The sequence below is a fragment of the Vanessa tameamea genome, chromosome 22 (assembly GCF_037043105.1).
Source record: "Vanessa tameamea isolate UH-Manoa-2023 chromosome 22, ilVanTame1 primary haplotype, whole genome shotgun sequence".
Taxonomy (NCBI): Eukaryota; Metazoa; Arthropoda; class Insecta; order Lepidoptera; family Nymphalidae; genus Vanessa; species Vanessa tameamea.
In genome coordinates this window covers 7,339,826-7,354,126 of record NC_087330.1, presented here as the reverse complement: position 1 = coordinate 7,354,126, position 14,301 = coordinate 7,339,826, and the positions used below count along the sequence as shown (strand labels likewise).

The 14,301-nt window shown below is 30.2% G+C and overlaps 1 protein-coding gene across 4 annotated transcripts in view; it reads right to left on the bottom strand.

The window, feature by feature from the left end:
* Positions 1-14,301, bottom strand: part of LOC113397642 (uncharacterized) — a 113,631-nt gene that overhangs the window by 30,267 nt on the left and 69,063 nt on the right. The gene's annotated exons all lie outside the window — the stretch shown is intronic.

Sequence of the window (14,301 nt, the reverse complement as noted above, 5' to 3'; positions counted from 1 at the left end):
ATTGATAAGCAGAATTGCAACGATTTTGATAACACGGGGGAAATGATAACATATTGATTGTATTGTTTAATTAACTTTTATCAAAAATATGACTATTGCGATCTTTAGTGACAAATAAATATTTACGATATATAGACCGGCGTATAAAACAACATATTCTATTAACATAAGGAAAACAATGATTAATATATATGTGTCCTAAGATTTCAGTATATATGTTTGTGATGTACAATAACGTAAAATATGACAAATACCTTTTAAATTTTATTAATAAAGGTTGCTAAATTCCTTTTTTATCTCAAGTTTATCTTAATATCCAGTTGCAGAATCATCGGAACACACCGATGACGTTGACTCATATACGTTTAAATATATGAGTCACATCACCGAGTTACTCACACGCGGTAAAACTGCAAATTATTTAATAAAACACTGTAGTAAAAACGACAGCGACCTTGGTCGATAAAAATTATGACAATGAAATTGCGTAAAATATGTTTTCGCGCGCTTTTATTATCTGTGTTTTGTTCATTGAGTTCCATAGTATTCACTTAAATTTTTTTTCATTTAATTTCGTTCAAGGCTCGTCATAGTTGTGCCAGCGTTTCTTTATTTTTTTTTAGTTAAAAATATATTTATTTTCTGTTTTATATTTTTTTAAGCTCTTCCAATGTTTCTAATTATTATAAATTGTCAGAAGGCACAATTTAATCAAAGCAAACATCAACAAAATGTCCTCATTTTTTATCTCTATGGCTGAATATAAATGTATGTGCTTATTGAATAGTATTTCTATATAGTATTATCTAATGTTTTTATATTGTTTTGTTTATGCGATAAATATGAGACGCTAGCAGTAAAATTATGTTCCGCCATAAAGGGTGGACAAAGAAGGTTCGACGACTTTATGATGCGAAGGTTCCATTATAAATAACGACACTATAAACAAACCGTGATTGAAAAAAAAAATACATTTTATTGCTCGAATTGTTCAAATCGTCATTGTTGCCTTAACATAATATATTTTATTATTTACAAACAAATGAATTTACTTGTTTTGGGTAATATTCAACGATTGAACTTACTTCGTGAAAATGTATATTACACTTCAAAAATCGTATTTAGTGTAATTAATAGTAATTTGAAATGAGAATTTGTACCAAAAAAAAACGATATTAATAACAAATAACATAGAAACGTCATAAAACAATTAAAGTACTTATATCTGTCAAAAAGCTATGAATACAATACCGTTATATATTCGTCTACTCAAAGTACATTAAAATAAGTTACCTCTATCTGTATATCTGTATGACACTATTAGGTCATTTAGGTAACAGAAAGCAGGTCACATATCCGCCAATTTACTACTGGATTGATTGACCCCTTACTACTCATCATCATATCAAACAACAACGTAACATATTAAACTTCACAAGTGTTTGAGTAAATGCACTGAGTTTTATGTATCATATATATCAGGTATAGGTATTCTATGAAACTCGAAACTCACCGCAACACACGAACGTAAATTTTGTCAGACTGATATGCGACATTGAATTTAATAATTATAACATTTATAGGACACACGCATCAAAATGGCGTAACACGGTAAGTCGACTATCAGATATTTCACGAGTGAGACACAAAATGAATTCTTACAGAATCACACTACTGGTATAAATAAAATATTTAACATTTAAATGGAACTTCTAAATTGAATTATCATTAAAATTCTACCTTGATAGTATGAGCTAGATGTGCTATATACCTTAAAGCAAACATGTTTTAGGTTAGCGAAGGTATATTCCTATATTTTTTATCCCAAGATACCGAAGTTTGAGCATTTTATTATTTATTATTACTCAAAAGGAGACATGACTGTAATAATATCGATAAAAAAGGGTATGTGGAAAAAACAGACTAGCAATATCAAAGTATAGTAGAGTCACATACATATTGAATGTATGTATAGTAGAAACATGTCTACTTTAAGCTGTAGCTTAACGTTTTTTACTTATGTACACATAAATAAAAAACGTACAAACATTTTCACAAGTTTATTATATGTATATAACGCCGTTATATAATGGAAACACGTAATCGAGTCGTTGCACCACAGAGCCACCTGCTAACCTTGCAACGCCTTAACACGCTTGCAGTTGGCGCACGCGCATGTCTAAAATCTAACTTTTTGCACAAAACGCACATAGAAACAATTTTTATTATTATTTTCCTTATTCTTAAAATGTATTTATAATTTTTTTAAATATTGAAATATATTGTTGCCATATTTTTTATTTACTTTAATCTGAGAATTATCATTACTAATACTATAACGTAATTCGAGTACGCCATTAAAGGCAGTATTTATATTTAAACGAGGCTGTCGTTCTAGAAGGTCATAAATAACAAGAAATCGCCATGATGTTAGGGCTTTGTGTAAGCCCGTCTGGGTAGGTGCTCATTATATAATCTACCGCCAAACAGCTATTCTCGGTATTGCTGTATTCCGGTTTGAAGGGTGTCAGTATAATCACAGTTAGCCATTGGTTAAATAAGGCATGATGGTTATTTCTCTGCACCAATGTCTATGGGCTGTGAACCGAAAACGATGAAACCGAATTCGGTTCAGCTCACTACATAGCAAGGAATCTCAAAGAAGGGCAAAGGTTTCTTTATATCTAAAATCTAGAGAGAGAAGCCGCAAGCAAGAACTAAAGTATTTAATACCCGACATCGTTTAAAATTCATAAGTAACGAACACTAAAGACTTTTGAAGTGCACCTAATAATGTTTCTATTACAAAACTTAAAGGTGCAATTATATCACGCTGTAGACCTTTACAAAGGTCTTATTGTAAATTATACAATACATTGTACGCGGGCCTCGAGTGTCCTTAATGTCTTTGCATATAATATTTTATGTTTTATTAGCCCCTTTATTTAACGCTCCGAATAATGTTTTAATAATAAAATAGTTCGTAATATGAAAACAGTTCTTGAGATTTATCAAGATACGTCTTTCTTATAATTAAAGAATAACAATGTGATCAGAATTATTTAGTTCTTTTTTTGACATGGTACTACTGAGCTTTGTGATAAAGCTGTGTACCACTTGGTATATAATTATTAATACTGTAATTAAAGTTTTATTAGGTTGGTCAATATTACATTTGAGATGAATAGATGATCTCATCCTAACAGATTGACCTGATCAAGACTAGCCAAACACGGACAGGACAGGACTAAAAACTTTTTTTTATCGACTCGACCTGGGGCTTGGACCAACGAGATCAAGTCAAGTCAGAAGTCGACTGTTTGACCCATTACTACCATATATACATAGACAGAAAACATGAATTGTTGTACAAGCTCCATGATATGGTGGCAGCAAAACCAATCTACTTTTGGGAGGATCAACCCATTACCAAGGAGAGCACTACGCCCATTTCAAATAAACGGGATAAGAGCTATTGAACAATAAACATTTATCAACAAAGATGTGTTTTCGATTCAATAATAATAAATAATACAGAAATATCTCGAGCACGTTCACAAACGTAATCATAATTTTAAATACTAGCCGGTCACGTATATAAATTTAATTCTGAGAATATGGAAAATACGATATTTACATGAAAACAAAACAAGTTACATCTTATCTTGTGACGATACATTTTTTTATTCCTTTATTTTTATTTTGTCGAAAGTTTTGAATAATCCAATACTCAAAAAGTAAAACTTAATTCAAGTCCTCAAATTACTAATCCTTTACATAAAAATATTGTTTTAAATAAATCTTTCTAAACATTTCATACCAATATCTTATATATATATATACTATTATTATAAAAATGTAAAATTCGTTTATTTGGGTAAGTAGGGGTAATCTCCGGAATCCATGATCCAACTAAAAAATCTGAGTGCATTGGCTTTAAATTACCTATATTGATATCATGCATATTAAGCGAGCTGTTTTTATCGAATAATTCGGAAAGAAATATCTCTTAAAACATTAGAAGATATTCCTTATTCCAAATTATATAATTTGGAATGATTGAACGAAAGAATTTGCACACAATTTTTGTGTGCATACAAAAATTCGTTTGCTATGAAATGGGCGGCTGGATATTTTGACCTTTTTTGTCAATAAACTGCACCCGTGCGAAACCAAGCGGGTTCGTTATAATATAAAAATATTACATCAATCATAACTGCGCCACACCCTTCAAAGCAAATACGAACAATTTCTAAAGACGACCTTCTAACTGAAGTACGCTGCTTGTGAAAGGGCCATCTCCGTGTTATAATCAAGAGAAATCTTTGGGCCATTACAAAAAAGCTACTTTGTATCAATTTTTATCAAGCTGTTTTCGTACTTATTAATAGACAATACAACTTATTTTTCTTTGCTCTTTTGTTTTAAAGAGTAACTATGAAATTATACATCTAAAATATGATTATTTTTATAAGCTTTCCAACGTAAAGCTTAGTATTATAATGTTTAAAAATAAATTATATGCATAGGCGTGAGAAAAGCTTGCTCGTGATATACTAGCTAGGAGACCAGACTATGTGTGCTTATTAAGATTTTACCCCATGACATAATTGATGATTTGATATAATATGATACAAATATTGATTACTTTTTAATAAGTACTTGACACCTAATCACCCCATAAAGACGAAGCCGCGAGCGACAAATAGTCAAATATAATTTTAAAAAATCCGTCGTTTGTGATTATAATTTATGATAAAAAATTGGAACAAGAAAATAATTGACCACCCCAACTCTTTCAAAATATGCATCTTTGACATCTATAGAACCAATAATTATGTATTTCTCAAAGAATATATGTGTTATTATGCTTTAATTTAATATGTATGTAAATGACAATTAACATAACGTTATATCCCAATTAACTTCAACGACAATAATAATTATTAATTAAAACGTTATTTATGATATCAACAACATTATATTGACACGTAGACTTGATATTGTTTTTCTTGGATGTTATTTCTTTGACATATAGATCAATGACATAAATTATATGACACACACAGACATCGCAGCCTACTCAAAATTAACAGACCTTCCTTGGTGGTTGAGGCGTTTATTGAGCGCTCGATTGATGGATTTAACAAAAATCTATTAGTGTACGACACCTGTGGATAACCGGGACTACACACACACAACGTAAAAGGAAAAAAACCAGCTGAGTTAGACATATATCATACGATATACTTAGCTATATATACGAGACGTCACTTTCTATTCATCCATTGTTGATCACGTTTGTATATGTATATTAAAGGTATATAGGTATGCATAGACAGCATACCTAATATATATAGCTATACTAATATTATAAAAACGGAAGTAACTTTGCCTGTCTGTCAGTTACTTTTTCACCGCTGAACACTGATGGATAAAGTTTACTTTTTATACCTAAATTCTGACGATCAACCCCTGAAACGGAAACTCACGGGCGACAGCTGTTAATGTACAAACGTGACCGCGAATGTCTAGAAACAATTTCTCAAAATCTAGGTATTTTGTTAACAATTTCGTCAATCGTTGTTTAACTTTGTCTTAAAATATTAAGCGCGAGCGCTTGGACGGTTTGAGAAGCATTTTGGGACCGTGTGTACACGCAAACGAACTTCCGTAGTTTTAAACAAACCGTTTTTTCCAACAATATATTGAATGGAATTTCGATAATGCATTTGTGCATTTTATAAAAGACCATTAAACGAAATTTGTTTAAACATCCTTACACTATTGAAGAATACCGGATGCTGCAGGTACCCTGCTTCCGGTAAATGCATTCAATTTTGGCGCGAACGGAAGTACGTCTAGAGTAGTTTTTGTAATTTATTACTTTTGGTTAGTTTTATGTTATGGGGATAAAAGGCGCATTTGGTACTAACCAGATGTCGTGAGAAATAAACTAATCAAATGAAAGCTTAATAAAGTTATTTATTAATTATATTCCGTCATTGTTTTAGAAATAGTTGAAATAAAATATTAAACAAATTTAATACTTAACGCAATTGTTCAAAAATGTATTCGAAATAAATAAGTTAGTTAATTCTTCTCTTATTATAAGAACATGGGTAAATATATATATATATATATATATATATATATTAAATGAATTGATTCAATAATTTCTTACATGTACGTATTCAATACATATTTCATATAAATAGATAGAAAAGCAAATCTGCACTTGTCTGATAACATAATGACCATTGACCATAAAGTGACAGTTAATAAAAAAAAACAAAAAAAAATTATTTTAAAAGTGTTCTAATTTATCACAGCTTAAATATCTAAAATTATGTCATTGAGTAATTAACTATTTACAGAAGACTACTGCAGAAGGCTACAGGTTCAAGACCAAAGAAAATCTTATTCATAATAACATTATTAAAGCAAGGCTTACAAAGTTCCATGTAACCTCATTTCCTCGAGTCTTTTCAATCCATTGTTCTCGAAAACACAAAACACACCTTGAAGAAAGTTTAAAAAGTAATATATAATTCAACTCATGTCCTTTCCAGATCAAAGATATAAAAGTAACTCGGCAAGCTAAAATGATATTTAATTACTATGAACCTAGATACATTTTTACTTGATACGATATTCTTCAAAACAAGATCACAAGATTCCTTATAAGCGAAATATCACTCTAAATTAAACCTTAAAAGCAAGTAGTTAAGTGTTTTTTTGATATTTTGAAATATATAGCTGTTATTTAATTACAAGGGAAATTAAACTTTAATGCTATATAAATAAATGTTGCAATGTGACACATTTGAGTCAATGTTTATCCCTAAATGGCTATCATAATTTAGTTGCTACCTCGTGTAAGGATTTTAATTTTATTGTCCTCAGCGAGCCGTGTGAAGTTCAAGCCTTATGAAAAACTTTATGTTGAATATGATGACATTTTACCTCGAAACTGTTCTCGTAAAACGTAAACACAAATATCTTTTTTTTTTGGATGTACAATTTTACTGTTATTATTGAAACGTAACGTGCGCTTCATTTCATACTTCACAATCTATATTTACTTGGTAGTAGGACTTTGTGCAAGCCCGTCTGGGTAGGTACCATATATTCTACCGCCAAACAGGAATACTTGTATCGCTGTATTCCGATTCTTAAAATGAGTAAGTCAGTGTAACTACACTGCTAGGCATAAGGGACATAGCATCTTAGTTCCCAAGGTTGGTGTACTTCTTAAAGCACCAATGTCTATGGACGATAGTGACTACTCACCCCATTTGCCTATATGCCCGTCCGCCTACTTTATTAAAAAAAAGAGGAAAATGCAAAGGTATTTCACCATTAAGCCAATCTTTGTTTCAATAGAACATAAGGTTCATCTTACGTTTGAATATAATCGATAAAGTAAATAGCTCCATATCTCATACAATTATATAAAATATTATTATGTAATAAGTCGTTTATATGTTGTAGAAAAGTACCGAATGTAACATTTTCTTTCACTATATAAACATACGGAAAAACCTGAAGAAATAACAAATCGAAAAAATATATATCATCTATGTTACATATAGGTATATATACTAATCATAAATATTAATTTCTTACCCATTTGGCCCTCAGTAGCTACGTAGTCCGGAATTGTAAGGCCGGCGCACACTACTGATCACCGAAATCCATTACACAATATTAATGTATTTATTAAATTTCATTCGAACTCATTATTTAAAATATTGTATTTAGTAAAACCTATAGAAAAAAGAAATGTCAGTTATTATTATTTTATTAGTTTAACGAACTTAACTATTGGGTAACACTGGTATTTGTTTGTGCGACATATATATAACTTTAATAATTTAATTATTTTAAACTAGTAATATGTTTTCGAATAAATTCTAATATTGTAAGGGAACTAGTGATTGAAAAACTCATTTTGTTTACTAAGTGCTATGTTCTATGTATGAAGTATTATTTATTCAATTATATCAACAAGCTAGCACGTAAAGTCCTTAATCCTTGCGCATTCAAGCAAAAACAATAACGGAGCCATCGTCCCGGAGTTCACTGTTCGAGAATAGAACTCGTTCTAAATTTAAACTGGCCGTTAGTGATGCGCCGCGGGAACGAACTGGCTAAATTTAAATTTATTTTTAATTTTTGAATCCTGTCGTTCCGTCACGTTCAAGGTCGGATCTCAGTCAACGAATGAATTCAAATAACGAAGTCGAATGTTTATTTTATTTTTTTAAACCGTAACATCTGGTAGTGGCATTAATTTACGGAGTCACAAATCTTGTAACGATTTGTTGACTATAAAATAGGAAATTGTTTTTGGTCGGTTAAGCTCCAGAAATGGTTGTTTGGTTTAATTTGTTATGTTCATGCTCTAATGTAACCTTGGCGGACTATTATGGTACATGTGGGATGGTAAATTAAATAATAGGCATGATTACTGCTAAACGCATTACAAATGCTTCTATCTGGTGACGTAGTTTTTGCATATAGATAATAAATAATAACTAACATATAATACTCTAAGCATATATTATATAAAACCTTTTTTTATATAATTAAAACAATTGAATATTTTTTCCAAGAAATTGGTGAAACTATACATAACAATATAGACGTGTTGAAACGTCTTCTAATCCTAAGATAAATTTTACAATCTAAATATATATTTATCCTGTTGACAGACAGATAAATTAGGTCCCTAAAGCCCCTCACGTTTCTAAGTCAACTCCTATTTTTGTACCTAATTTAATTAAAGCCGAAAATTGTATTCAGACCATTCGTTATTCAAAATTGTTCCATATGTTCCATTTATATAATATAAAAAAACACCGAATTCACGTTTAACATTTTGTTTTTCCTAACAAGTATATTGTTATCTGTGACATTTGTAAATATAACAGCCGTCCGTTAAATTATGAAAGGACCGGACACGTGTTTGGACTTTTTGTTCCTAAACGGTAACAGCTGTTTACCGTCTAATAAATTATATTTTATCAGCCCGTATGCTGATCATCGTGTTCGCTCGTTTCGAATTTCGAATTTCGAACCAACATCGGTAATAATTTATATTTCTATTCTATTTAAAATTGATTAATAGAAATTTTGAAACAATTAATATACTGGTAACATTTTTATAGATATAGATAGACATTATTGAACGAATATATTTATTTTTTTAATATTTTATTTTTAGAATGTTTTGTTTCCAATTGATTTTTTGTCATTAATTGACTTTGGGAAGACTGTATAGTATTATATTAATATATGTATATAGTAGGAGATTGGTACATGTTTACATAAAAATAATCTGTTATAAACTGCTATTGAATTAGAGTACCGTTTATTTTTTGCATGTTTTAATACATTTAGTATTTTTACTAAAATTAAATGTTGTATTATGAATTATTAATAATACTATTAATTAATTTAATACTATTCGTATCTATTACTGCGAATAAAAAAAAAAAAAAAACATGCAACTTAGTATACTAGTTAAAATTATAAATACAAAGTTCACACCCACATAGCGCCTAAGTAATACACTAGGGCCACTTAACGAGACACCTGGTATTTTTTCTAACATCTAACTTGGTGGTCTTCTTAGTTTAGACTTCCTGCTTTCAACGTTGAAGTTAATATAAATATATTGGTTTCCTTCCTTCAAAGTATGTATGTATGAAATACGAAATTTTACAATATACAATCTTAATAATCTTATTAAAAAGATTTCTTTGGACTTAATATTTGCAATGAATTCGAATTATTATGTATAATAACAACTTCTTAAATCCGGGGTCACCTTAGGTTACCTTTAAGTTAGTTATCCAATAATATATAACACGGAATAGCTTGATTGTTTGCATGATATAAGCTACCAAATCAAACTTCACGTCGCTTAGATAAAGTGAAACACAAAACATGTAATGAATAAACTCATTACACTTCTTTATGAAGGCATTTAAAGATTTGAGAGAAATTAAAAATTCTCATTGGTCCTTCTCAGAATAATTTAGTTCTCCATGTATATTGCTTTACGTTTAGATACTTTGATGATATTGGGAAATTTACAAAATTTTCAAATGAACAGTCTAAAAATATTCTGGTCATACAACAAAAAAAAAAAACAAAGTATTTAAAAAAAATAAATAAATATAATCACTAAAGATGAAAACCCTCTACGTCACAAATTTGTCTAATTGGAACGAAGTACACTTATTCTTTTATAAAAATACTTCTTATACGCGCACATAGATCAATCCGCACTAAATACGATTATGCGTACAATAAAGTTAAGCTGGTGTGCGTGATGTCTTAGTGTGCGTGAGATGACTAATTTACGAATAAAAACGATAAAAAAATCAAATTAGATTATGGTAACGTGGAGACGCGCCTTTATGACTGAACGGATCTTTACGCGTAACGTCACAAGTACAAGCTTCCAATTGCTCGAGACCATTATTTATAGAATCTGGTTAGAGACATTATTAAATGTTCTATATCAATAAAGATTAATTTTAGTTTGTTGTTAAAGTGTATACTTTAGTATAATATATAAAAACCAGTTAGTGACGAACGTGTAACCTTAATGTGCCATAACATCACCGAGTGGTCACCGCGACCCGAAATAAAACCAAAACCATGACATAAGGATAATAAAAGAGATCCACCGTTAAGTACCGTCAGCAGAAATAACTGTTTCTTGTTGAAATTTAACCTACTTCAAATTATTACTAAATAATCTTACAATGTCTTTTTAGAATTATTGGAAAAGATAAAATATATACCATTGGTATCTAATTTCTGTTTTGAACAGACAACCTCTGTTGTTCCGAAATGGAGTCGTTTATATAGATCACTCGATAAGTATAAAATATGTTATAACTTCGAACCAATACATTTAAGAAAAGTAAGGAGCAAATATTCCACTGTTGGGCTGAGGCCTGCACTTCCTTTGAGATGTAGCTTTGGAGTTTACTATGCACCACGTATATTTTTTTTTATATTTATTTCATAAAGAAATAAAATAAATTGTCAACTCAATAGGAAGTTATTATAGATTTTTTAGTATTATTTCAAGATTTTAGTCGACTTTATATTCGGAAGTTTGAATGCTATCCGTATATTTAATTGGTCAGGACCTATTAACGGGACGCCAGCGCAGGCGCACGATTCTCATTAGCATGTTACGTAAGCCGGACTGTGTACATTCATTCGGTTTTTAGGTCTCTAAAACGATGGTCACTTTGTTTAACGTTTTAAGAACATTCATTATTATAAGTTTTATTTATAAATATATTATAATTTATGAATGTTATTATGAAAAAATCCATTTAATTAAAAAACAGTTTTTATTTAGAATGATCCAAATTTGTTTGTTAGTTTTTTTTGTGTTATCCTCACAATTCGCAGGCCATTTTTCCATTTGTTTGTGATCATTGCATTTATTTAATCCATCACAATTTCTAGTAATATCCTGAGTTCTCTCCTTGTATTCAATATCATCTCTCACACCGTTTATTCATCTTTTCTATCTCCCTTATATACAAATACAATATATATATATATATACATATGAATAACGTGATAACTAACAGTGTATAACACATTCGTAATAAATATAATTAAAATATTAAAACTTTAATTGAATATTCACCAACATTATTTTAAATTAAAACATATTTATTGTATATTACAACAATATCCTGCGAGATTATGTAAATTTAATTAAAGCCAACCGAGACAGCTGCCCTAATTCAGCGAACATGCACTTCGATCGCGCACGCAGCTTGTAACATAAAAAAAGAAACCTGCGCAGGCGCCGAGACGCCACGCTTATTTATCTTTGCTGGAATTCCGCGTAAAATACGTAATGTTTTAAAGTCAATCAATGTTTAAAAGATTTATTCTTTGTTAGCTTTCCTCATAAACCTTTTACGTTTGTTGAAAATGAATGTTATTTAAATAGGAAAGCGTACAGGCTTATTGTAGAGTTAAAACAATCCTAATACCGGTTACAGACTTAAAAAGTACAGAGAGGTCGTGGTTTGGAGAAGCTACAATAAACGAGGGTTTCATTACGTATATAAAGCAAGGCAAATAAACCGTCCAAAGACAAAAAATAAAATAATAATATTTAACGTAATTGTATATGAAATGAAAATAATGTATTTTTAAATTTGGAATTAACAGAGCGAAACAACGGAGAAAATAAGATTATAAAAATGAAGGATGAAAAATACTGTTGAGATATAATGATAAGATTATTTTTTTTATTATTTTTTATGTCGATAAAAACAATTAAATTGTTAAAGTTTCTAGTTATTAGGGTGGCCGTCAAATTTAATGGTCCAAATTAATATTGAATTGCTATTGCGAATGAGATTGATTTGCTTTTAGTATTAGAAATTTATACTCTAACTTATATCCCATGGCAGACCATTGACAGTGAAATTATTTATTTTTAACCATGGTAACACTGCCGGTAGAGGCCGACCATGTGAGGTATGTCTTCCTATTAAATAAAATAAAATTAATCACCAGTGTTTCTTATTGATACATTTTTCCGTTATTTTTTAGACCAAATAATATATTATTTTTTTTATTTATTAAATTCATTAAATATTGATATCGTGTTAATCAATTATTTTTATCAATAGTTCCTATTAAAAAATATCCGACTGCGCAAAACTGTGTCGTATAAAATCAATTCATCTCAGTTTTATCTGTTCTCTGATAAAATTAAAAAATATATATATAATGATATACGGTAAAAAATAACATTTATATATATCCTTATTCGAAGTTTATAACCTTGAATATTAGTAGGTATTCTGCGAATAATTACTTTGTAGTATATAATATTATAAATCTGGCGATTTATCAAAAAAAAAACAACCAGTCTAATTTGAAAATTGCATTATAGAGCTCGATTGTTAAGTAAAATCATTATATAACTTCACACTACGAACCTAAAGGCGGAGCAGTTAGCAATAACCGTAAAAACCAATAAAAACGCATGTAAAACTTGCAATTTGAAAAAAAAGCTAAAAACATAGGCTCTGCGCACGCGCACGTAAGTGAAGCTGGAATTGCATGACGAGCGTTGGTTACTATTTGCATTACATGGACATTCTTCACTGACTATGCTTTGTGAAGGTATCGTTAACGTGAAGTTAGGTCAAGATCACGTCTAAAGGATTTTAGAAATGTGTAATTAATATTTCATAAAAACTAACCTTGACTCGGTTACATACAAATTATGGGTACGACTATAACAATTCTGACAGAATTTGGTTGTTAGGAACGTGGAAGTCTCGTCTTCCATTAAATCATTATTTATTTACACGTGAAACTGAAACCAAATAAACAGGGGGCAGAGAGGTTTTCAAATTCTCTTGGATAGTCCTAAGATAGATTACTACGGTGTTAGCGATGGGAAATCCCATCGAGCCTCGAGCTAACAAAGTATTTATGTGTACTGATTTAATTCATTAAAAAATAAAATCTATACGTTTATACTGATGTGTATCTAAAACACATAGACCAAATAACCTTGGCCAGTCAGGAATGGAACGAATTCTCAGTAATTAACGACATTTTAATAATAGTACACGTTACCTTACCAGCAATGCCATTCTGTAAGAATTCATTTCGTATCTTACTCGTGCAATGTTGACAACTAATCTGAAGTGGCGTCATTTTGGTACGTGTGTTCTATAAATTTTATAATTATGTCATTCTGTCATTTCACGCTCGTTTTCTGCTATGAGTTTCGAGTTTATTTTTGTAGAATACCACTAATACAGATAATATAATAATACAGAAGTAGTTAGCGTTGATTTTATTAATTAAAATCTAGGTGATAGGTTCCATTGGAACCCTACCCAAGTCGTTGTTGTATATGAGTAGAATCGTTAATTTGAGACCAATAATATCGTAAGAACTGTGTTGCTCTTATGTTTTCCCGGTATTTTGACTTTGTGACTAAGTGGATAGTTGTCATAAATTTTATTGAAATTTCTATTCGATGACGTCTTAGATCCCATGGTTGGAATTAACCAATCAAGGGTGGCCCATTTGCAAAAAAAATAAAATAAAAATATGTAGGAATTTACAATCGGTCAGGAAGCAATTTAGTCACGTAGGCCATTCTTAAGCGAGACTAGCCATCTATGAAAAACATATTATCTATCGAACACAAGTGTGTTGGTAAGCCAAGTGCACTCTCTGTTCCAATGAGCCGAGAAATTCGACAAGACCGGTAAG